The 26,071-nt window shown below is 41.8% G+C and overlaps 1 protein-coding gene across 1 annotated transcript in view; it reads right to left on the bottom strand.

Moving 5' to 3' along the window:
- Positions 1–26,071, bottom strand: part of LOC135513885 (zinc finger matrin-type protein 4-like) — a 193,622-nt gene that overhangs the window by 45,610 nt on the left and 121,941 nt on the right. The gene's annotated exons all lie outside the window — the stretch shown is intronic.

The following is a 26,071-nucleotide window of genomic DNA, read 5'->3' as shown; positions in this document are numbered from 1 at the left end:
AACTGTTCTGCCCTGTTCTGTGTGAGAGATCCTATTTTCCATAGATAACTGTTCTGCATTGTTTTGTGTGAGAGATCCCAGTCTCTATAGATAACTGCACATTGGGATGTGAGCCCTTTCCCACCATTTAGTGTACCATTAAAGCCATACTGTTTCCACCCCTTGTGTGTTTTTTATTTGGGAAGTCAGTAGAGAGGCGAACTCATTCCACCAACCTCTCCCCCAATTCTCTATATGCTTACTGGAACAGTGTGCCATACATGTGTCACGCCCTGACCTTAGAGAGCCGTTTTATTTCTCTATATCGTTAGGTCAGGGTGTGATGTGGGGTTTTATTTTAATTTTACCGTTATTTAACTAGGCAAGTCAGTTAAGAACAAATTTTTATTTTCAATGACGGCCTAGGAACAGTGGGTTAACTGCCTTTTAAGGGACAGAACGACAGATTTGTACCAGATTTGTACTTTGTCAGCTTGGAGATTTGAACTTGCAACCTTCCGGTTACTAGTCCAACTCTCTAACCACTCGGCTACCCTATGTTTTGTTTTCTATGTTTCTTTATTTCTACGTTTTAGCCGGGTATGTTTCTCAATCAGGGACAGCTGTCTATTGTTGTCTCTGATTGGGAATCATACTTAGGTAGCCCTTTTTCCCTCCGTTCAGTTAACTTTGTTTGTGGCACTTAGCCCTGTAAGCGTCACGGTTGTTGCTTCGGTTTGTTGTTTTGTTGGTGACATTTTAAATAAAAAGAAAATGTAAGCTCACCACGCTGCACTTTTGTCCACTTCTTTTGATGGCCGTGAAGTAGACCAAGAGGCAGATTCTGTCCAGTAAACCAGTTGGCCAGTGTCAATATATTGACGCACCCTCTGTGTAAAGGGCACTTTAAAATCACTTAGAAAGCCATCAATTCTCCAGAGCAGAGTGATATTTATAGGTCCTTGGGATTTAAAAAAAACAACAAAGGGAGACTAGGGTACCGCCGTTAAGAAGACGGACGTGTGACCTTTGCAGCGAAGGACAGCTACGTTGTTGATTGGCCAAGGTAATAAAAAATAAAAATAAGAACATTTCTTGCTTATTTCTGCCAAATGGCACGTGAGACAATGTGCGTCCCAAATCGCCCCCTATAAGCAGAATAACTAGTATAAATTGTACAAATTATCTCAATGCTGTCATCTGTTCCATTTTCCCTTCATTCACTATCAATTTTGATTGTTTTCATCCTTCAGTCATTCAAATGAGTCTTTTCTGCATTGTTTACTTGTTTGAACAAAGGAAGTGTCAGTCATGTCTTTCCTTACATTCACTCTGCAGTAAACAAAGCTCAGTTAGACTGACAATTGCTGTCATAAGATTTGAAAAAAGCATTTTGGGGGTTTTGTTATCACATCAAGTAGTGGCAGAGGAAAACTTGAGCATTTTAGGAAATCAGTAAAAATCCATTTTTATTTTAATCAGACAGCAGTAGAGCAGCACTGATGGACTTGATTCATATCAAGTCAAGGAGATATCATAAGGAAGCTCCTTTCCAAATGGCAGCACAGAAGTTATTTAATAGACCTCGTGCATAAATGTTTGTTAAACTGAAAAGCTTTTTGTTCTTTGATGAGATGTGAAGGTGAATTAATTAAGCTTATCATGCATGTTAGAGTGGCACACATTGGGTTAAGTATGTAATAATTAAGAAGGTTAGTTAAACTGGCACACTGTATCCTAACTACAATTAGATATCTGGAATTTCAGCTGGATACCATAGTGTTTCTAGAAATTAAAAACATATTTTTTTGTAAAGATAACATTCATTCTCATTCATTCCCCCTGGGGGATGCATAAAAATGTGTGTGTTGAGTCGCATTACAAACTGATTTGCATGGAATAAAATAGTCAATCAGGAGAGAGAAGGTGAGGTAGAAATGGGCCATTTCTTTTTCATCCCTGAAATAGATACAGTATGCAAAAAAAACAAACGGCTACAGATGCTAAACTCACGCTGCAGCTCATGTAAAGTGAATGCCAACTAACAACTTAATCCTCTTCATGCTATAACTTTAGTGTCCAATATGAAAATAACCACCTTTTGCTTAATATAAAAGCAGGACTTCTGTGTGTGCTGAACTTTATTCAGAGCAGGATTCAGCATCTGTTGGATCAAAACGATAAGGATCAAAGTGTTCTGATGTCTGTGCAGTTATCTGTTCCTACAAAGCCTTCCCTTTCTGAGATGTATATTCCCCTCTGCTTTATCCCCCTCTGTACGAAAAACTAAATATTGTATCTCAATGCACATTTCCACCCGCCTCTGAGAGGGGCGAGACCACAGCAAGCGGTGCAGTCCATGAGAAAAAAACTAAAAACAAACAACGGCACTCCAACATTTCTCAACCTGGTGATGTAAATGTTAGGCAGTAGATTAGACAGAGCCGGTACAGGGGGACTAGATGCTATATACTGTAGGTTATGATGAAAAGGCCAACTCTATGGCCCCTGTAGTGAGGGATTCTTTGTAGAATTCTAATGTTTAATGTATACCTTTTTTTTTACCAGGATAGTCAACTCAGTAAGAATTGCCACTGTTTTTCTGGGAATGCTGGGAAACCGTGTTTGGAAGTGTTATCATTATTATAATTACTATTATTCGTAAACCATAGGGTATTTAATCCATTTTGTGTAAACCATACAGTGCTGCATACATGGTCAGATGGTACATGTCCTGGGATTATATACTGTAATGAATGCCACAGCTAGCATCTAAATTAGATGTAGATACAAAAAACCCTAGGTTCCAAACTTCAGAATGTTCTTTCTGAAAACTATTTCAGTTACCTCTTATGTTCTAAATATCAGAGTAAGAACTCGACGGACACTATTTAAGCTTAAACCAAGTTTATTCATCCCAAAGGATCGAACAGCTGAACCGACAAAAACATGGTTTCACCAGTGGTGGTATGAATCAAATACGATTTTATTAGTCACATGCGCCGAATACAACAGGGATACTTCTGGGACAATGATGTTGATGTGAGCCATGACCAGCCTTTCAAAGCACTTCATGGCTACAGACGTGAATGCTAGGGGTCGGTAGTCATTTAGGCAGGTTACCTTAGTGTTCTTGGGCACAGGGACTGTGGTGGTCTGCTTGTTGGTATTACAAACTCGGACAGGGAGAGGTTGAAAATGTCTGTTGGTCAGCGCATGCTCGCAGTACACATCCTGGTAATCCGTCTGCCCCTGCGGCCTAATGAATGTTGACCTGTTTGAAAGTCTTACTCACATCGGCTGCAGAGAGCATGATCACACAGTTGTCCGGAACAGCTGGTGCTGTCATGCATGTTTCAGTGTTGTTTACCTCAAAGCGAGCATAGAAGTAGTTTAGCTCGTCTGGTAGGCTTGTGTCACGGGGCAGCTCTCGGCTGTGCTTCCCTCTGTAGTCTAATGGTTTGCAAGCCCTGCCAAATCTGACGAGCGTGTAAAAATTGTCTGTCCTCTGTTGCAACACTCACTACCAAGTTCCAAACTGCCTCTGGGAGCAATGTCAGCACAATAACTATTAGTCGGGAGCTTCATGAAATGGGATGCATGGCGGAGCAGCCACACACAAGCCTAAGATCACCATGCGCAATGCCAAGCGTCGACTGGAGTGGTGTAAAGCTCGCCGCCATTGGACCCAAAGCAGATTGGTTTGTCGAGATCGGTCTGGTAGAAATTGACTCGTCTGCACAGAGCCCTGACCTCAACCACGCCAAACAGCTTTGCGATGAATTCAAACGCCGACTGCGAGCCAGGCCAAATCGCCCAATATCAGTGCCTGACCTCACTAAGGCTCGTGGCTAAATGGGAGCAAGTCCCCGCAGAAATGTTCCAACGTCTAGTGGAAAGCATTCGCAGAAGAGTGGAGGTTGTTATAGCAGCAAAGAGGGACCAACTCCATATTATTGCCCATGATTTTGTAATGAGATTTTTGACGAGCAGGTGTCCACATACTTTTGGGCATGTAGTGTATCTTGAATATAAGCAGCTCTAGCAGTGGTTGGATGTGTGTGACTAGAGGCGTCATGCACCATGTTCTTTTCTGAGGGGGCACACCAATGTCGAAATTAAATATCTTTATAGTAAAATATAGTGTCCTCTATTTTATTGTCTACAAAATGGATGAATCTGAGGTTTAATCAGACTCTGGTTGGGGTATGTGTGCTTCTGTTTGTTCTGTGGGTACAGCACGGATAGAGGATGTGCTCGAAATGGCACCCTATCACTTTTTGACAAAAGTAGTGCATTATACAGGGAATAGGGTGCCATTTGGGATGCACAGAGAGTGAGGTGCAGATCCTGAGTTTTTTTTCGTTTTGCATTATTGGCTGAAGGCTGAAAGGCTGAAACAACAGAGTTTCCCTGGAGACAAGGATCAACAGATGCAGTAATGTTCATTATGTAAGAATCAATAAGCTCAGGCCTCCTGATGCCCTGGTGGATTTATCGCCCTGACATGCTTTCCAAACGGTACCCTATTCCTTATATAGTGCACTACTTTTGGCCAGGGCCCTGGGTCAAAAGTAGTGCACAATAGTGGTGCATAAAAGTAGTGCACAGTAAATCTAATAAATCCTTAAAGAAAAAACTATATTTGGTATTTGTTTCATTAGTCTATTGTTGATATAGTCCCAACATGTTTTGCATGTCAACTTGATTACTGACATGCAAAACATTTTGGGATTAAATAAACAATGGACTAATGAAACAAAAACCAGAATATAGTTTTTGGGTGGAGTTGTCCTTTAAGTGTGCTGCAGCAAGCATCTCCAACCTCTGTCTGCAGAAGACACAATGTAGATTGTCCTGTCGTTCTGCAGGAGAATGGAGGTGTTCTATATTAAATTATCCATTTGTGGAGATAAAAATCAGTTTTATTAACTGGTAGTCTACAAGTTGCTTTTCTTTTTCCATGTGAAGTAAGTGTAGGGCTGGGCGATATGGCCAAAATATATCACAGTATAAAAAAAGGACTGTATGACGGTATTTTGACAGTATTTCATGTTTTTTAATAATAAAAGTCACTATGAGTAGTGCGTGACCCTAGGGGTGGCAACACGTGCATGTCAATGCGTCTTTCTCCATTCTGATTGTTTTATACTGTTCAATTCAACTTTAACCCCCCAAAAATGTCAGCATTTTCATCCATTTCTGCTTTTCCTGCACTCATTAGAGATAATTTCCACACTGCCACATAGGGCTGCATGATATGGGCAAACAATCTAGGCATTATTTTTAACCAAATGTTGCAATTGTGATTTGACTTGCGATTTAGAGCAAAACACTTGGGTGAACTGTTGGAATCATATAATTAGAATATAATAGTGGGCACTTTGAATACGGTGTTGTTTGAAATGACAATGAATTAAAATGCCATGTAGGAGTTATTATGATTGGTTCCTACCCTAAGTGTTGATAAGTGTTTCCTAGGGGACCCTATAATATTTGGCTACATTGAATGTTTTCTCTTAGCTACTTCATGTAGCTAACATGGTGATTCACGAGCTGATGATGCTTTGTTAGGTCTGTCTGTCTCTGCGCTAGGAGAAAAGACAGCGGAAGCAAATGCTGTTTGCGGAGCGTGAATATATGTGGAGCGTGAATATAAAGGCGAGGTAATCAAGGAGAATTGGAATATTGACCAAAAGAATAGTAGTATACAGTGATGAGAATGTCCTTCCTTATATTGTAGGAGGACGTTTTGTTAATGAGGAGCAGCTGATTGGATTACCAATTTTGAATAATCCATTTGAGATATCCAAACAGGTGGAGAGAATGCTGGGTAAAGTGAAGGCGGTGAGGATCACAAGAAGCGGCCATGTTTAGATTTTTTTGTTCTTCTGAGGATCAGAAGGACCGTTTGTGTCCTGTGTCTCTCTTCAGAAAAGGGCACCCCCCAAATCAAATGTTATTGGTCACATACACATGGTTAGTAGATGTTATAGTGAGTGTAGCAAAATGCTTGTGCTTTTTAAATGTTTTTATTTAACCTTTATTTATTAACTAGGTAGGCAAGTTGAGAACAAGTTGTCATTTACAATTGCGACCTGGCCAAGATAAAGCAAAGCAGTTTGACACATACAACGACACAGAGTTACACATGGAGCAAAACAAACACACAGTCAATAATACAGTAGAAACAAGTCTATATAAGATGTGAGCAAATGAGGTGAGATAAGGGAGGTAAAGGCAAAAAAAGGCCATGGTGGCAAAGTAAATACAATATAGCAAGTAAAACACTGGAATGGTAGATTTGCAGTGGAAGAATGTGCAAAGTAGAAATAAAAATAATGGGGTGCAAAGGAGCAAAATAAATCAATCAATTCAGTAGGGAAAGAGGTAGTTGTTTGGGCTAAATTATAGGTGGGCTATGTACAGGTGCAGTAATCTGTTCTGACAGCTGGTGCTTAAAGCTAGTGAGGGAGATAAGTGTTTCCAGTTTCAGATCTTTTTTGTAATTCGTTCCAGTCATTGGCAGCAGAGAACTGGAAGGAGAGGCGGCCAAAGAAAGATTTGGTTTTTGGGGGTGACCAGAGAGATTTACCTGCTGGAGCGCGTGCTACAGGTGGGTGATGCTATGGTGACCAGCGGGTTGAGATAAGGGGGGACTTTACCTAGCAGGATCTTGTAGATGACATGGAGCCATGGGGTTTGGCGACGAGTATGACGCGAGGGCCAGCCAACGAGAGCGTACAGGTCGCAATGGTGGGTAGTATATGGGGCTTTGGTGACAAAACGGATGACTCTGTGATAGACTGCATCCAATTTGTTGAGTAGGGTATTGGAGGCTATTTTGTAAATGACATCGCCGAAGTCGAGGATTGGTAGGATGGTCAGTTTTACAAGGGTATGTTTGGCAGCATGAGTGAAGGATGCTTTGTTGTGAAATAGGAAGCCAATTCTAGATTTCACTTGGGATTGGAGTTGTTTGATGTGGGTCTGGAAGGAAAGTTTACAGTCTAACCAGACACCTAGGTATTTGTAGTTGTTCACGTATTCTAAGTCAGAGCCGTCCAGAGTAGTGATGTTGGACAGGCGGGCAGGTGCAGGCAGCGATCGGTTGAAGAGCATGCATTTCGTTTTACTTGTATAAGAGCAATTTGAGGCCACGGAAGGAGAGTTTTATGGCATTGAAACTTGCCTTGAGGGTTGTTAACACAGTATCCAAAGAAGGGCCAGAAGTATACAGAATGATGTCGTCTGCGTAGAGGTGGATCAGAGACTCACCAGCAGCAAGAGCGACATCATTGATGTATACAGAGAAGAGAGTCGGTCCAAGAATTGAACCCTGTGGCACCCCCATAGAGACTGCCAGAGGTCCGGACAGCAGACCCTCCGATTTGACACACTGAACTCTATCAGAGAAGTAGTTGGTAAACCAAGCGAGGCAATCATTTGAGAAACCAAGGCTGTCGAGTCTGCAGATGAGGATCTGGTGATTGACAGAGTCGAAAGCCTTGGCCAGATCAATGAATACGGCTGCACAGTAATGTTTCTTATCGATGACGGTTAAGATATCGTTTAGGACCTTGAGCGTGGCTGAGGTGCACCCATGATCAGCTCTGAAACCAGATTGCATAGCAGAGAGGGTATGGTGAGATTCGAAATGGTCGGTAATCTGTTTGTTGACTTGGCTTTCAAAGACCTTAGAAAGGCAGAGTAGGATATATATAGGTCTGTAGCAGTTTGGGTCAAGAGTGTGTCCCCCTTTGAAGAGGGGGATGACCGCAGCTGCTTTCCAATCTTTGCAAATCTGAGACGACACAAAAGAGAGGTTCAAATTGTTTGGGTACAGACATGGATAGTAGGACAGGACTCTGTAGGCTATCTTTGCAGTAGATTGCAACACCGCCCCCTTTGGCGGTTCTATCTTGGTGGAAAATGTTGTAGTTTGGGATGGGAATTTCTGAATTTTTGGTGTTCTTCCTACGCCAGGATTCAGATACAGCTGGAACATCCAGGTTGGCAGAGTGTGCTAAAGCAGTGAATAAAACAAACTTAGGGAGGAGGCTTCTAATGTTAACATGCATGAAACCAAGGCTATTACGGTTACAGAAGTTATCAAAAGAGAGCACCTGGAGAATAGGAGTGGAGCTAGGCACTTCAGGGCCTAGATTCACCTCTACATCACCAGAGGAAAAGAGGAGGAGTAGGATAAGGGTACGGCTAAAAGCAATGAGAATTGGTCTTCTAGAACCTCTGGAACAGATAGTAAAAGGAGGTTTCTGGGGCGATAAAATAGCTTCAAGGTATAATGTACAGACAAAGGTATGGTAGGATGTGAATACAGTGGAGGTAAACCTAGGTATTGAGTGATGATGAGAGAGATATTGTCTCTAGAAACATCATTGAAACCAGGAGATGTCATCGCATGTGTGGGTGGTGGAACTAATAGGTTGGATAAGGTATAGTGAGCAGGACTAGAGGCTCTACAGTGAAATAAGCCAATAAACACTAACCAGAACCGCAATGGACAAGGCATATTGACATTAAGGAGAGGCATGCTTAGTCGAGTGATCAAAAGGGTCCAGTGAGTAGTGAGGTTGGTTGGGGTAACGGCGATTCAGACAGCTAGCCGGGCCATCGGTAGTAAGCTAGCATAGGATGGAGGTCTGTTTTTAGCCACCTTGTGCATTTCCGTCGGTTGGATTAGTGGGGTTTAGTGTGGTAGAGGGGATCAATCCAATTTGCCAAAAAAATAGATATAGTTTTAGAGGCCCAAGAAAAAAGACAAACGTTCCGACAGTGCAGCAATATCTAACAAGTAATTTAACAATTCCACAACAACTACCTAATACACACACATCTAATGGAATAATAATTTGTACATATAAATATATGGATGAGCCCAACTTGCATAGACAAGATGCAATAGATGGTATAAAGTACAGTATATATGGGATGGGTAGTGCAAGGTAGGTAAACATCATTATTAAATTGGCATTAATCAAGTGAATAGTGATCCATTTGTTAGAGTGGCCGATGATTTTTCTCAAAGAGTGCAGTGTATAGTCAGAAAATCTGCTGTCTCAGCCACTGCCTGTCGCCAAGGGAGTACCCCAAGGCTCGGTCCTAGGCCCCACGCTCTTCTCAATTTACATCATCAACATAGCTCAGGCAGTAGGAAGCTCTCTCATCCATTGATATGAAAATGATGCAGTATTATACTCAGCTGACCCATCCCCAGATTTTGTGTTAAATGCTCTAAAACAAAGCTTTCTTAGTGTCCAACAAGCTTTCTCTACCCTTAACCTTGTTCTGAACACCTCCAAAACAAAGGTCATGTGGTTTGGTAAGAAGAATGCCCCTCTTCCCACAGGTGTTATTACTACCTCTGAGGGTTTAGAGCTTGAGGTAGTACCTCATACAAGTACTTGGGAGTATGGCTAGACGGTGCACTGTCTTTCTCTCAGCACATATCAAAGCTAAAGTTAAATCTAGACTTAGTTTCCTCTATCATAATCAAGGATGAAGCAGACTTGTGGAGGTCTTCAATTTTTTTCTGAGGTCTTGGCTGATTTCTTTTCATTTCCCATGATGTCAAGCAGAGGCACTGAGTTTGAAGGTAGACCTTGAAATGCATCCACAGGTACACTTCCAATTGACTCAAATTATGTCAATTAGCCTATCAGAAGCTTCTAAAGTCATGACATCCCTTTCTGGAAATTTCCAAGCTGTTTAATAGCACATTCAACTTAGTGTATGTAAACTTCTGACCCACTGGAATTGTGAATTATATATAAGTGAAATAATCTGTCTGAAAACAATTGTTAGAAAAATTACCTGTGTCATGCACACCTGTCACCATTTTCTCGCGCACCTGCGCCTCACCTGGACTCCATCACCTCATTCATTATCTTCCAGATATCTGTCAGTCCCTTTGGTTCTTTCCTCAGGTGTTATTGACTCTGTGTTATTGTCAGTGCGTTGTTGTTTCGTGTGAATTTTTTATTTTTTTTATTAAAACACTCACTCCCTGAACTTGCTCTCAGCTAACTCGTTACAGAATAATACCTCACCTAAGGGAAGCATCAGGGAGTTGTTTCTTTGTGCCAGAGTAATGACGTCGCATCCGGGAACTGCTACAGGCTCTCATGCCTCAACCAGATCGCCAGGCTCCCCTGCCTTAGCCGTCTCGTCAGACTCTCATGCCTCAACCAGATCGCCAGGCTCCCCTGCCTCAGCCGTCTCGTCAGACTCTCATGCCTCAACCAGATCGCCAGGCTCCCCTGCCTCAGCCGTCTCGTCAGACTCTCATGCCTCAACCAGATCGCCAGGCTCCCCTGCCTCAGCCGTCTCGTCAGACTCTCATGCTCAACCAGATCGCCAGGCTCCCCTGCCTCAGCCGTCTCGTCAGACTCTCATGCCTCAACCAGATCGCCAGGCTCCCTGCCTCAGCCGTCTCGTCAGACTCTCATGCCTCAACCAGATCGCCAGGCTCCCCTGCCTCAGCCGTCTCGTCAGACTCTCATGCCTCAACCAGAGGCTCCCAGGCTCAGACTCCATGCCTCAACCAGCCGCCTCAGCCATCTCGTCAGACTCTCATGCCTCAGCCAGATCGCAGGCTCCCCTGCCTCAACCGATCTGTAAGGTTCCCCTGCCTCAGCTGCGTGTCCTCTCCCCAAGTTCCAGATGCTCCTGTTTGTCCCCTTTGATGGCTTACTGCTGTTGGAGCCACGCGTCGGGAGGGGGTTACATATACTCCCTCTCCGGCCTCTAGGTCATCAGGCTCTGATTATCCCGCACACCTGTCACCATCGTCTTGTGCACCTGCGCCTCATGACACTCACCTGGACTCCATTATCTTCCCGATCTGTCACTTGTTTTTTAACACCTCAGGTGTTACTGACATGGTTTTCATGTAACGTGTTCATTGATAAAACACCAGGCTCAGCACCTGCCTCAGCAGTTGGGATATAATTGCAGAGTCAGAGCATTTGTTCCAAGACCAACAGTGTGATTATTGTAAAACTTTTGGACATGTTTCCTTGCAGAAGGGAGAGGCCGTTGTGGAAAAATCATATTTATTTTAAAAGTGATTAAAATGTGACATGTTGTAATTGTGGTGGGAACCATGAAGTTTGAAAGAGAATGCGGTGTCCAAAGTCAGGGCTGTCCAGAGCATTTAATATGCAGCAGCTGTTAAAAGGTTGAGGGTTCGAATGGTGCTCCTGATGAGCCCATGGTGGTGCATAGGCCTTCACTGAAGGCTGCAGGGGTTGCCGTTCAACAGCAGGACCCGGATATGTTAAAGGTTAAGAAGGTGGACTGTGGTGCTTATAGCTATGATGATTAATGGCACTGCCAAGGTGGAGAGGAAGTCCAGGGAAATAAATAACATTGCGGATGCGACAGAACAGTTCTTGGGACCTAGAGCCACAGCCATATCACCTCAGGACATCATGGAGATTTGAAGGAAGGAAGAAGCCTTTTGGGGTTTTGGTTTTGTTCATGTGGTTTTTGGTTTTATTTGGGGTAGATTAAGTTAGTTTTCAGCTTGTTTTTTTCAACCCTGTCCAGTTGGTGGCGGTACAATAACCTTTTTGGGTTGTAGTATAACCCCCAGAAGAAGAAGTCAGTGGGATTGTCCTGTTGAAAAACAAATGATAGTTCCACTGTTAAGATGCAAACCAGATGGGATGGTGTATCGCTGCAGAATGCTGTTGTAGCCATGCTGGTTAAGTGTGGCTACCACAGTGTCACTTTTTGGTTACTGCATGATTCCATATGTGTAAGCTCAGTTTTGACTATTATTCTACAATTTAGAAAATACAAAAAATAAAGAAACTCTGGAATGAGTAGGTGTCTGAACATTTGACTGGTACTCCAAAGTTAAAACAGCATTGCCTCAAGTGTCTCTTTGTCGAGGAGCAACACATGCGCTCCTTGAGTGACAGGGGAGGGGCTAGGTCTGTGCGGAAAGCAGCATCAGTCAAGTAGCTAAGTAAACAATACAAATCGGCGTTACATACGGCGTATCACATTTAACAAAACAAACATTCAAATACCATTATACAAGGTTATGGCCCCAGTATGTTTTCGTCCCAAATGGAACCTTATTTCCAATACTGTCCACTACTTTTTTTTATTGAATGTAATTTAACCTAGGCAGCCGCACCACCAGAGCCTATGAGCCCTGGTCGAAAGTAGTGCACTAAATGGATACATCCTATGACTGGGGTCTCTCTGGTCTTCTTTCTATGAATGAGGCTGGAGTACGGGGGGGGGGGTCTGTCTGTCTGTGGCTCTAGCTGGGTTTATTGGGTGACAGTGCAATTGATTTCTCTGTCTGGCCTTCCTCAGTTGGGAGCAGAGCAGCCACAGATGGCATGGTTAATGACTGAATCTGTCAGTGCAGAGCATCTATTTAAGTATCAGCATACGTTATACCAAATAAATCCAAGATCTTTCCCCAAATGAGACACAGCTCACTCTATGGGAAATAACACTAGCATTCCTATGCTATCCCTATGACAACATCTAGGTGTCTAAACATTCCAACAGAAATAAATCAGAAACACCACATCCTCTAGGAACCTCCTTGCCAACATGACCCAGTAGCATGAAGCACTGTACTTCAGATTCCCTGCTGTCTGTAAATACCAAATCAAAGCACAACCTCAGGTTGAAGCTAGAATCCTTTTGAATTATAAATGAATGATAAACAATCATTGATTCTTGAAGAAAACAACTTGAACCTACATCTTGCCAAATCATGAGCCCTGGTCGAAAGTAGTGAAAGACAGTGCAATTGATTTCTCTGTCTGGCCTTCCTCAGTTGGGAGCAGAGCACCCTTTGTTCTGGACCATGGCCACAGAGCTTGGTTCAACTATCATACGTTATACCAACCCCAAGAGACCAGGGTTCTGGTTCTGACTGTCTAAACATTCCTACACAGTTTTGTTTTGATTAGTTTAACTTTTAGAACAACGGATAGAGATGCCTCAGAGCTTGAAAATTCCTAATAACACAGTTTTGTTTTGATAGTGCAGCTTAGCCTAGAATCACCTTTGAAAATTCCTAATAACACACGTTAGTCATCACCTTTGTGCACAAAACATTCATGGGATAATTCAAATAATTGTCGCTGAGGCCGATTTGTTTTTCCATCACTCACAACCGAAGATATTGGTTGCAATGTGTGTCCATTGCAACCTGGATATAGACGTTCCATGAATCGGCGAATGAGAATGTGAGTCGAATGAGAAACTCAGTCTCCAGTTCTTATTATACCTCAGTACCCCATCAGAACTAAGCTTGTTTTACTCCAATGTTTGTAAGCAATTGTTACGGATACAGGTATCCTGTGTGTGAATGGCACGACAAATAAACAATGGGACTCAGGATCTTGTCACGGTATCTCGGTGCATTCAAATTGGCATCGATAAAATCCAATTGTGTTCATTGCTTATGTCTGCCCATACCATAACCCCACTGACACAAGCACTCTGTTCACAACATTGACATCAGCCAACCGCTCTCCCGAATGAAAATAAATGCTATCTGCCATCTGCCTGGTACAGTTGAAACTTAGAACCGAGATTAGTCCATAAAGAGCACACTTGAGGCATCTTTACAGACAGATTCGATTCCAGGCTGTATTTGATTGGGATAGGGGATTGGCCCAGCATTTTCACTTTGGTCATGTAAATAATAATGTGTTCTTAACTGACTTGCCTTGTTAAATAAAGTTAAATAATAATAAAATACACTCTACTCTAACAAACTATGTTTTTCGGTTAGGAACATCTACTTTGTGCATGACACAAGTCATTTATCCAACAAATCTTTACAGACAGATTATTTAATAGGGATAGGGGGAAGCATTTTCACTTTGGATGAATTGCGCGCCCATAGTGAACTGCCTCCTACTCTGTCCCAGATGCTAATATATGCATACTATTATTACTATTGGATAGAAAACACTGACGTTTCTAAAACTGTTTGAATTATGTCTGTGAGTATAACAGAACTCATATGGCAGGCAAACTTCCAAACAGGAAGTGGAAATTCTGGGGCTGGTTGATGTTAAACTCATTGTCTATTCACATCCCAGTAAGATATGGATCTGTTCGCACTTCCTATGACTTCCACTAGATGACAACAGTCAGTAGATTGTGGAATGAAGCCTCAAGTGTGATGTGGGGCCGGATGGCAGCTATTTATGTCAGTGGTATATCGCCATGCGTTCCATTACTCTGTAGACAAAAATGAACGCTCCGGTTGGAACGTTATTGGATATATATGATAACAACATCCTGAAGATTGATTCTCTACATAATTTGACCAGTTTATTCGACCTGGAATATAACTTTCTGAAGTTTTCATCCGAGTTCCCCATGCACCGGCACCAGCGTTTGGACATGTAAACTAAACGTGCTAGCAAAAGTAGCTAATTGGACACTAGTTTTGGACATTATCGAACAAAACAACAATTTATTGCGGAACTAGGATTCCTGGCACTGCATTCTGATGAAAGATCATCAAAGGTAAGGGAATATTTATGATGTAATCTCGTATTTCTGTTGACTCCAACATGGCAGAGAAATGTTGTGTACGCTGTCTCAGATTATTGCATGGTATGCTTTTTTCAACAAAAAAAATCTAATCTGACACAGAGGTTGCATTGAGAACAAGTATATCTCTAATTATATGTAAAACATGTATCTTTCATCAAAGTTTATGATGAGTATTTCTGTTATATGACGTGGCTCTGTGTAATTACTGCGGATATTTTGGAGGCATTTCTGAACATGGCGCCAATGTAAACAGAGATTTGTGGATATAAATATGCACATTATCGAACAAAACATAAATGTATTGTGTAACATGATGTCCTATGAGTGTCATCTGATGAAGATTATCAAAGGTTAGCGATTCATTTTATCTTTATTTCTGCTTTTGTGACTATCTTTGGCTGGGAAAAATGGCTGTGTTTTTTGGATTTGCTGGTGATCTAACATAATCATATGTTTTTTTCATTGTAAAGCATTTTTTTTTAAATTGGACATGATGGGTAGATTAACAAGATGTTTATCTTTCATTTGCTGTATTGGACTTGTTAATGTGTGAAAGCTACATATTTCCCAAAAATATTTTTGAATTTCCCATGCTGCCTTTTGTTAAGGGATTTATATGAATAATGACTAAATTATGTACACATTTAAATCAGAACTATAACTCAACAGAATACTACTATGTTACTGTGGATGTATGAATCTTATTATAATCATAATACTGAATGTAATGTGTGTTTTTGTCAAGAATTAGAACAAGGACTTTCTGTTCCTTGTTAGAAACGAATGGAGCTATCGTCAGACTGGCTGGAATGCTATGTTCCTTACAGGACATCCTGTGTCTACCCAGGGAGGGGAGATACCTTGGGCTAGTAGTAGATTCTTTAACAGGTGGCAGACAATGAGGGAAGGCTTGTGAACTATATTGCCATTGTATCTGAGAGGAGGAGAGACATTTATGACGAAATGTGATGTATATAAATCAATGTACATTGTATTATGACCAGAGCTCTCGAAAATAAACGCTACTGATTAATTATGAGACTGGTCTCTGTCCATTTTATGCAAATAAGTACCTTACAAATTCTTAGAAACAGACAGGGTTTTAATTGAACATATAGGAAATACATTCCTCTAACACCTTTTCAGCGGAATGTTGTGGGAGGGTTCCGCTAGCAGAACGTGTGTCCTAGACAGGTTAACTTATAATTCACTGTATCACAATTCCAGAGGGTGCGAAGTTTACATACACTAAGTTGACTGTGTCAATTGGAGGTGTACCTGTGGATGTATTTCAAGGCCTACCTTCAAACTCAGTGCCTCTTTGCTTGACATCATGGAAAAATCTAAAGAAATCAGCCAAGACCTCAGGAAAAAAATGGAGACCTCCACAAGTCTGATTCATCCTTGGGAGCAATTTCCAAACACCTGAAGGTACCACGTTCATCTGTACAAACAATGACCATTATGTTTTGACGAAAATGGCTTGCAAGCCAAAGAACACCATCCCAACTATGAAGCACGGGGGTGGCAGCCTCATGTTGTGGGGGTGCTTTGCAGGAGGGACTGGTGCACGCCAAAAAATCGATGGAATCATGAAACGGAAATTTATTTGGATATATTGAAGCAACATCTCAAGACATCAGTCAGGAAGTTAAAGCTTGGTCGCAAATGGGTCTTCCAAATGGACAATGACCCCAAGCATAATTCCAAAGTTGTGGCAAAATGGTTAAGGACAACAAAGTTAAGGTAGTGGAGTGGCCCTGAAGCCCCAAACTCAATCCTATAGACAATTTGAGGGCAGAGCTGAAAAAGTATGTGCGAGCAAGGAGGACAACAAACCTGACTCAGTTACACCAGCTCTGTCAGGAGGAATGGGCCAAAATTCACCCAACTTATTGTGGGAAGCTTGTGGAAGGCTACTCAAAACGTTTGACCGAAGTTGAACAATTTAAAGGCAATATTACCAATGCTGTCGTATCATTAAGGTGAAGACTATTTTATCTGTAACTATTATGACGTGATTAAACTAATCATTTGAATTTAATTAACTAGGAAGTTGGGGCACCACGGAAAATCTTCAGATTACAAAGTTAAAATTTTCCAAATATAAATCTTCAGATATTTTAATATCTGATCAATTAGTCTTCTATTAATGAATTATTCTTTACCTCTCATCAGTCTCATTCCAAACATTGTATAATTCTTTTTTATCTGCACGAACCCAGCCTAACCCATGTATCATCCATACACCGATTGGTGTAATCATTTACTTACAAACTAACTAAAGAATCACAGAAATGCATAACAAACAAACAGTAAATATTGGTTACTAACAATGATAGGGAAGTTATCCTAGTGGGCTAAACCGATATGACGGCTTGGTGGACAAAGGGAAGGGTGTGTGGACAGAGAGCAGGAAAGACCAAATGGCTTTCCTAGACAGTGGATAGTTATATTCATTTAAATGCTAATCTTCTGCACATGAACGCTCGCTCATTCGGGAATAATTGCAATCAATATATTTACGCCCATATGTTGTGGTTGTCTTCTCTGTTAGAATCGTCGGTCCGTCTGCTGGAGAGTCAGTTCATCAGAGAGTGGTTGTAGGTCTATCGGCAGCTCCTGATAGTGTCTGTTGTAAGGGTTATGTCAGGCGTCCATTCTTCTTAGAATAGATGTTTCGGCGGTTGTTGGCATTTAAATCCCAGGTTTACACAATTTATAGCTGCAGACTAGTAATTAGTATCTAAAGATTTGCTCTTATTCTGTAGGGATCGATAGTCTCAGACTTTAAACATTTCCATCCGTATAGCCAAATCACCACGTGGTATGGGTTTCTAGTCTTTGTATTCAAACCTGTGTCACCTGTGCCACCTCAGCATACACCGAGGTATGCGTGGTCTTAACTATTCGCAGTCACAGCTCACACTGTGGGCTTGCTTCGATTGAAGAGGATTTTCTTAGGAGGGGCTTTTATTCATAACAGTAGAAGAGGGCGGTTCCATGACACCAGATCATGTCTATGCTCATAGGGGCGTAGCCACTGACGAGTTAAACTTTACAGGGAATACAATTCTCTCAAAATTTAAAGGTTAACATCACATTACATAATTTCACAAAGAGTTTCAACTTTACTCATTCATTTGATAAAATAATTAGATGCAAACACCATAACTGAGAAATGTACACATTTAGAGATATAGTTGTGTGTTTCCTGTCCTTTGAGGTTACCAAATTAAACACACTCAACATAACTGTCCCTTAAGTGCCCATGGACCATTCCCACATTCTCACAAGTGGACATAGTGGGGCAAAAAAGTATTTAGTCACCAATTGTGCAAGTTCTCCTGCTTAAAAAGATGAGAGGCCTGTAATTCTCATCATAGGTACACTTCAACTATGACAGACAAAATGAGGGGAGAAAATCCAGAAAATCACATTGTAGGATTTTTTATGAATTTATTTGCAAATTATGGTGGAAAATAAGTATTTGGTCAATAACAAAAGTTTATCTCAATACTTTGTTATATACCCTTTGTTGGCAATGACAGAGGTCAAACGTTTTCTGTAAGTCTTCACAAGGTTTTTGCACACTGTTTCACACACAGAAAAACAGCCCCAAAGCATGATGTTTCCACCCCCATACTTCACAGTAGGTATGGTGTTCTTTGGATGCAACTCAGTATTCTTTGTCCTCCAAACACGACAAGTTGAGTTTTTACCACAAAGTTCTATTTTGGTTTCATCTGACCATATGACATTCTCCCAATCTTCTTCTGGATCATCCAAATGCTCTCTCCCAAACTTCAGATGGGCCTGGACATGTACTGGCTTAACTTCTTCGATATAGGGGGCGCTCTTTTAATTTTTGGATGAAAAACGTTCCCGTTTTAAACAAGATATTTTGTCACGAAAAGATGCTCGACTATGCATATAATTGACAGCTTTGAAAAGAAAACACTCTGATGTTTCCAAAACTGCAAAGATATTGTCTGTGAGTGCCACAGAACTGATGTTACAGAAAACAAACAGATAACAATACAATCAGGAAGTGCCGCATTTTTGGAAACCGCCTCATGGCAATGACTCCTTATATGGCTGTGGAGGAGCTAGGAGTCAGCTTACCTTTTCCACGTTTTCCCCAAGGTGTCTGCAGCATTGTGACATATTTGTAAGCATATCATTGGAAGATTGACCATAAGAGACTACATTTACCAGGTGGTCGCTTGGTGTCCTCCGTCGCAATTATTGCGTTATCTCCAGCTGCAGTATTTTTCCGTTTTCTTCTGATGAGAAGCCAGCTGCCACCACTGATAGATTATCGAATAGATATGTGAAAAACACCTTGAGGATTGATTCTAAACAACGTTTGCCATGTTTCTGTCGATATTATGGAGCTAATTTGGAAAAACGTTCGGCGTTGTAAGTGACTGCATTTTCGTTTTTTTTTTTAGCCAAACGTGATGAACAAAACGGAGCTATTTCTCTTACACAAATAATCTTTTTGGAAAAAATGAACATTTGCTATCTAACTGAGAGTCTCCTCATTGAAAACATCCGAAGTTCTTCAAAGGTATATTATTTTATTTGAATGCTTTTCTTGTTTCTGTGAAAATGTTGCCTGCTGAATGCTAGGCTTAATGCTATGCTAGGTTATCAATACTCTTACAAAAATGCTTGTGTAGCTTTGGTTAAAGCATATTTTGAAAATCTGATATGACAGTGTTGTTAACAAAAGTCTAAGCTTGTGTTTCAATGTATTTATTTCCTTTCATTTGCGATTTTCATGAATAGGAAACGTTGCGTTATGTTAATGAGCTTGAGGCTATGATTACGCTCCCGGATACGGGATTGCTCGACGCTAGAGGTTAAGCAGGGGGACATGTCTAGCACTGCAGGATTTGAGTCCCTGGCGGTGTAGTGTGTTACTGATGGTAGGCTTTGTTACTTTGGTCCCAGCTCTCTGCAGGTCATTCACTAGGTCCCCCCGTGTGGTTCTGGGATTTTTGCTCACCGTTCTTGTGATCGTTTTGACCCCACAGGGTGAGATCTTGCGTGGAGCCCCATATTGAGGGAGATTATCAGTGTTCTTGTGTGTCTTCCATTTCCTAATAATTGCTCCCACAGTTGATTTCTTCAAACCAAGCTGCTTACCTATTGCAGATTCAGTCTTTCCAGCCTGGTGCAGGTCTGCAATTTTGTTTCTGGTGTCCTTTGACAGCTCTTTGGTCTTGGCCATAGTGGAGTTTGGAGTGTGACTGTTTGAGGTTGTGGACAGGTGTCTTTTATACTGATAACAAGTTCAATCAGGTGCCATTAATACAGGTAACGAGTGGAGGAGAGAGGAGCATCTTAAATAAGAAGTTACAGGTCTGTGAGAGCCAGACATCTTGCTTGTTTGTAGGTGACCAAATACTTATTTTCCACCATAATTTGCAAATAAATTCATTAAAAATCCTACAATATGATTTTTTTTTCTAATTTTGTCTGTCATAGTTGAAGTGTACCTATGATGAAAATTACAGGCCTCTCATCTTTTTAAGTGGGAGAACTTGCACAATATGTGGCTGACTAAATACTTTTTGCCCCACTGTATAGTTTCATTTTCCCATTTTGGGTACTTAGGAGATCGGCCACATTAAATCTTTTGTTCACTCTGTGGTCTCTCTCTCTCTCTGCATGAAAAGGGGGAGAGTGTCTCCGCCAGGAATTTACGACCTGAGATAACATTACCTGGATTTCAGAGAGAGGTGAGAGAGGGGGAAGCTACGATCTACACCCAGAAAGGGCCACTTCATGACACGGGTCAAGACCCTGGTGAGGACGATGAGCACGCAGATGAGCTTCCCTGAGATGGTTTCTTAAAGTTTTTGCAGAAATTATTCAGTTGTGCAAAGCCACAATTTCAACAGCTGTCCGGGTGGCTGGTCTCAGACCATCCCGCAGGTGAAGAGGCTGCATGTGGAGGTCCTGGGCTGGCGTGGTTACACTTGGTCTGCAGTTGAGACTAGTTGGACGTACAGTATTTCCAAATTCTCTAAAACAACATTGGAGGCGGCTTATGGTTGACAAATTAACATTAAATTATATATTACTCATAACAATTCATTAAATAGTTATCTGGGGCACCACGGGAAAAGTTTATTTATAGTGTTACCGTTTCCCAAATTAACTCAAGAATTTAAGAATATCTCAACATACTATTCATCATCCATCAATCATTTGCTCATATTTCAGTCGCATTCTGAATGTCGTAATATCCTATAATCTGCACGAACCCCCCAAAAATGTCTTAATTATTTATTTACTAGAGTGAAATGAAATAATCACACAGAAATACATAAACACACACACAGATTATACATTGATTATTACATAATGCAATGAAAAGTCCTTTGTGGACTAACCCGATATGACAGATTGACAGATTGAAAGGGGTGAGGAAAGAAAGACAAAGGAATTCAACTATCGTACATACAGTTTAATAATACGCTTATCGTAAATGTGGATATTTAGCACCCTAACAACCGCTCATTCGGATTTAGAAATGCAAAGTACATATTTACGCTTGTATGTCCTTGTTGTTTCTCTCTCTGTTGAAATCGCCCGGTCAGTCTATGACGAATTGTTTGACAGAAAGTCTCTGGTTGTGTAAGTCTCTGGTTGTCCACCAGAGATCACCATGTCCTTTGTAGTTGTGGTAGGTGTCCTTTTTCTGCAAGTGTTTGTAAGAATGAATACATCAGACATACCAGTGGTCGTTTGATAGAGAAATGTTATTCTTTCCTCGTCTTTGGTTTATTTTCCTAGGCTACATTACATGCAGAGCTACAGGAGGTGCATGTCTAGTCCTCTTCTTTGTTGAGTTTCAGAGGGTATTACCTTTTTCTGGTCTGGTAGAGTCTAACCATTTTACACGTGTAGCCACAGCTCCACGCTTTCTGGTCTCGTAGTTTTAAACCATTTTACACACCAGTAGCAACCCAACAATGTACAGATCTCATGTAAATTTGTTTGGAGTCCTTTTATAAGCACTCCACTGCCTACAATGGAAAAAGGGGTGTTCCATCCTTATGGCATAATGTCTGTGGACAAGTGGGCGTGGTTACTGACTGGATAAAACATTACATGAAAACAATCTAATTTAGAAGGCTAAATTCACATGCTGACACACTCCAGCCACATGAGGTCTTGCATTAGGAGGAACCCAGGGCCAACCGCACCAGCATATGGTCTCACAAGGGGTCTGAGGATCTCATCTCGGTACCTAATGGCAGTCAGGTTACCTCTGGCGAGCACATGGAGGGCTGTGCGGCCCCCCTAAAAAATGCCACCCTACACCATGACTGACTCACCACCAAACCGGTCATGCTGGAGGATGTTGCAGGCAGCAGAACGTTCTCCACGGCGTCTCCAGACTCTCTCACGTCTGTCACGTGCTCAGTGTGAACCTGCTTTCATCTGTGAAGAGCACAGGGCGCCAGTGGCGAATTTGCCAATCTTGGTGTTCTCTGGCAAATGCCAAACGTCCTGCACGGTGTTGGGCTGTAAGCACAACCCCCACCTGTGGATGTCGGGCCCTCATACCACCCTCATGGAGTCTGTTTCTGACCGTTTGAGCACACACATGCACATTTGTGGCCTGCTGGAGGTCATTTTTCAGGGCTCTGGCAGTGCTCCTCCTTGCACAAAGTGGAGGTAGCGGTCCTGCTGCTGGGTTGTTGCCCTCCTACGGCCTCCTCCACGTCTCCTGATGTACTGGCCTGTCTCCTGGTAGCGCCTCCATGTTCTGGACACTACGCTGACAGACACAGCAAACCTTCTTGCCACAGCTCGCATTGATGTGCCATCCTGGATGAGCTGCAATACCTGAGCCACTTGTGTGGGTTGTAGACTCCATCTCATGCTACCACTAGAGTGAAAGCACTGCCAGCATTCAAAAGTGACCAAAACATCAGCCAGGAAGCATAGGAACTGAGAAGTGGTCTGTGGTCCCCACCTGCAGAACCACTCCTTTATTGGGGGTGTCTTGCTAATTGCCTATAATTTCCACCTGTTGTCCATTCCATTTGCACAACAGCATGTGATTTTTTTTGTCAATCAGTGTTGCTTCCTAAGTGGACAGTTTGATTTCACAGAAGTGTGATTGACTTGGAGTTACATTGTGTTGTTTAAGTGTTTCCTTTATTTTTTTGAGCAGTGTATATATTCTGAAAGCTATTAAGCGGGGGAGGTCTGGCTATTTGTTTACATACAAATCAAAGTTTATTTGTCACGTGTGCCAAATACAACAGGTGTACAGTGAAATGCTTACCTACAGGCTCTAACCAATAGTGCAAAAAAGGTATTAGGTGAACAATAGGTAAGTAAAGAAATAAAAACAACAGTAAAAAGACAGTGAAAAAAAGTAGCGAGGCTTCATACAGACACCAGTTAGTCAGGCTGATTGTAGTGATATGTAGATGTAGATATGGTTAAAGTGACTATGCATATGATGAACAGAGAGTAGCAGTAGCGTAAAGAGGGGTTGGGGGAGGCACACAATGCAAATAGTCCGGGTTGCCATTTGATTACCTTTTTGTCCTAGACTTGGCACTCAGGTACAGCTTTCCATGCGGTAGTAGAGAGAACAGTCTATGACGGGGGTGGCTGGGGTCTGACTATTTTTTGGGCCTTCCTCTGACACCTCCTGGTGTAGAGGTCCTGGATGGCAGGCAGCTTAGCCCCAGTGATGTACTGGGCCGTACGCACTACCCCCTGTAGTGCCTTGCGGTCGGAGGCCGAGCAATTGCCATACCAAGCAGTGATGCAACCAGCTCTCAATGCTGCAGCTGTATAACCTTTTGAGTATCTCAGGACCTATGTCAAATATTTTAGTTTCCTGAGGGGAAATAGGCTTTGTCGTGCCCTCTTCACGACTGTCTTGGTGTGTTTAGACCATTCTAGTTTGTTGGTGATGTGGACAGCAAGGCACTTGAAGCTCTCAACCTGCTCCTACACCACGTTGATGAGAATGGGGGCGTACTCGGCCCTCCTTTTTCTGTAGTCCACAATCATCTTAGCCAAATACATTTAAAATCAGTTTTTCACAATTATTGACATTTCATCCAAGTGAAAATCCTCTGTCTTAGGTCAGTTAGGATCCCCACTTTATTTTAAGAATGTTAAATGTCAGAATAATAGTATAGAGTGATTTTTCAGCTTTTATTTCTATCACATTCCCAGTGGGTCAGAAGTTTACATACACTCAATTAGTATTTGGTAGTATTGCTTTTAAATAGTTGAACTTGGATCAAACGTTTCTGCTTTCCTTCCACAAGCTCACACAATAAATTGGGTGGATTTTGGCCCATTCCTCCTGACAGAGCTGGTGTAACTGAATCAGGTTTGCACATGCTTTTTCAGTTCTGACCACAATATTCTATAGGATTGAGGTCAGGGCTTTGTGATGGCCACTCCAATATCTTGACTTTGTTGTCCGTAAGCCATTTTGCCAACAACTTTGGAAGTATGTTTGGGGTCATTGTCCATTTGGAAGACCCGTTTGCGACCAAGCTTTAACTTTGTGACTGATGTCTTGAGATGTTGCTTCAATATATCCACATAATTCCCCCCTCATGATGCCATCTACTTTGTGAAGTGCACCAGTCCCTCCTGCAGCAAAGCACCCCCACAACATGATGCTGCCACCCCCGTGCTTCATAGTTGGGATGGTGTTCTTCGGCTTGCTAGCCTCCTCCTTTCCCCCCCAAACATAACAATGGTCATTATGGCCAAACAGTTCTATTTTTGTTTCATTAGTCCAGAAGACATTTCTCCAAAAAGTATGATCTTTGTCCCCATGTGCAGTTGCAAACCGTAGTCTGTCTTTTTTATGGTGGTTTTGGAGCAGTGGCTTCTTCCTTGCTGAGCAGCCTTTCAGGTTATGTCGATATAGGACTCGTGTTACTGTGGATATAGATGCTCCAGCATCTTCAGAAGTTCCTTTGTTGTTGTTCTGGTATTGATTTGCACTTTTCGCACCAAAGTATGTTAATCTCTAGGAGACAGAATGCGTCTCCTTCCTGAGCGGTATGACGGCTGCGTGGTCCCATGGTGTTTATACTTGGTACTATTGTTTGGACAGATGAACGTGGTACCTTCATGCATTTGGAAATTGTTCCCAAGGATGACCCAATTTGTAAGTCGCTCTGGATAAGAGCGTCTGCTAAATGACTTAAATGTAAATGTAAATGAACCAGACTTGTGGAGTTCTACAAAAAAAATTCTGGGGTCTTGGCTGATTTCTTTAGATTTCCCCATGATGTCAAGCAAAGAGGCACTGAGTTTGAAGGTAGGCCTTGAAATACATCCACAGGTGCACCTCCAATTGACTTAAATGATATCAATATCAATTAGCCCATTAGAAGCTTCTAAAGCCATGACACCAATTTTCCAAGCTGTTTAAAGCACAGTCATCTTAGTGTATGTAAACTTCTGACCAACTGGAATTGTGACACAGTGAATTATAAGTGAAATAATCTGTCTGTAAGCAATTGTTAGAAAAATGAGTGGTCATGCACAAAGTAGATGTCCTAACCGACTTGCCAAAACTATAGTTTGTTAACAAGAAATTTGTGGTGTGGTTGAAAAATGAGTTTTAATGACTCCAACCTAAGTGTATGTAAACTTCCGACTTCAACTGTAGAACTGACAGAGATGCTGTACATTCAGAGACTGAGGCCAGGCCTACTATAATGAGTATTGTGGCAGTGTCTGGCCTTGGTTTCAGCTAGGGTAAGCATCCCTCTGCCTTTTTTATATGAGACACAATCTGACCAAATGTATTGTTTTGTCACTGTATGTCTATTTTGGGGCGGCAGGGTAGCCTAGTGGTTAAAGCGTTGGACTAGTAAACGGAAGGTTGCAAGTTCAAACCCCCGAGCTGACAAGATACAAATCTGTCGTTCTGCCCCTGAACAGGCAGTTAACCCACTGTTCCTAGGCCGTCACTGAAAATAAGAATTTGTTCTTAACTGACTTGCCTAGTAAAATAAAAAATATATAAAAAAATGCCTCTCCACTAGCTAATTGCACAATTGTGAACTATTGCAGAGTCAAACAATGGGCACAGAGGGCTTTCCACCAAGGTAAAGTAAACATTTTGTTCAAGGATATCTGAAATAACAGATGAGTCAAAAAAAATCATGTGCATGTGAAAAGATAGTCAGATACAAATTCTCCAGAGATAGAACCCCCAAATAAACAAACACAGCCAGTGATTTATTCACCTCCTACATCCCCTCTGCATATCCAGGTCTCAGGCATTGCATTAGGGAATGATCTGATTGAATAAAAGTTGTTATTTTTTCTAATTCTAATTTACCCCATGGCCAGCTTTACCCCATGGCCATTATTCTTTCAACTGACAATTTGTAAGCAGCAGTTGGTGTTTAAAGTATCGTCCAGACTTTCCTCAACCCTGAGGTACTGCGGCAGACGATTACATCTAAACAAAACACCCACAGTCAATAAGACGATA

This window comes from Oncorhynchus masou, chromosome 25 (genome assembly GCF_036934945.1).
Source record: "Oncorhynchus masou masou isolate Uvic2021 chromosome 25, UVic_Omas_1.1, whole genome shotgun sequence".
NCBI lineage: Eukaryota > Metazoa > Chordata > Actinopteri > Salmoniformes > Salmonidae > Oncorhynchus > Oncorhynchus masou.
This window is presented reverse-complemented; position numbering and strand designations above follow the sequence as displayed.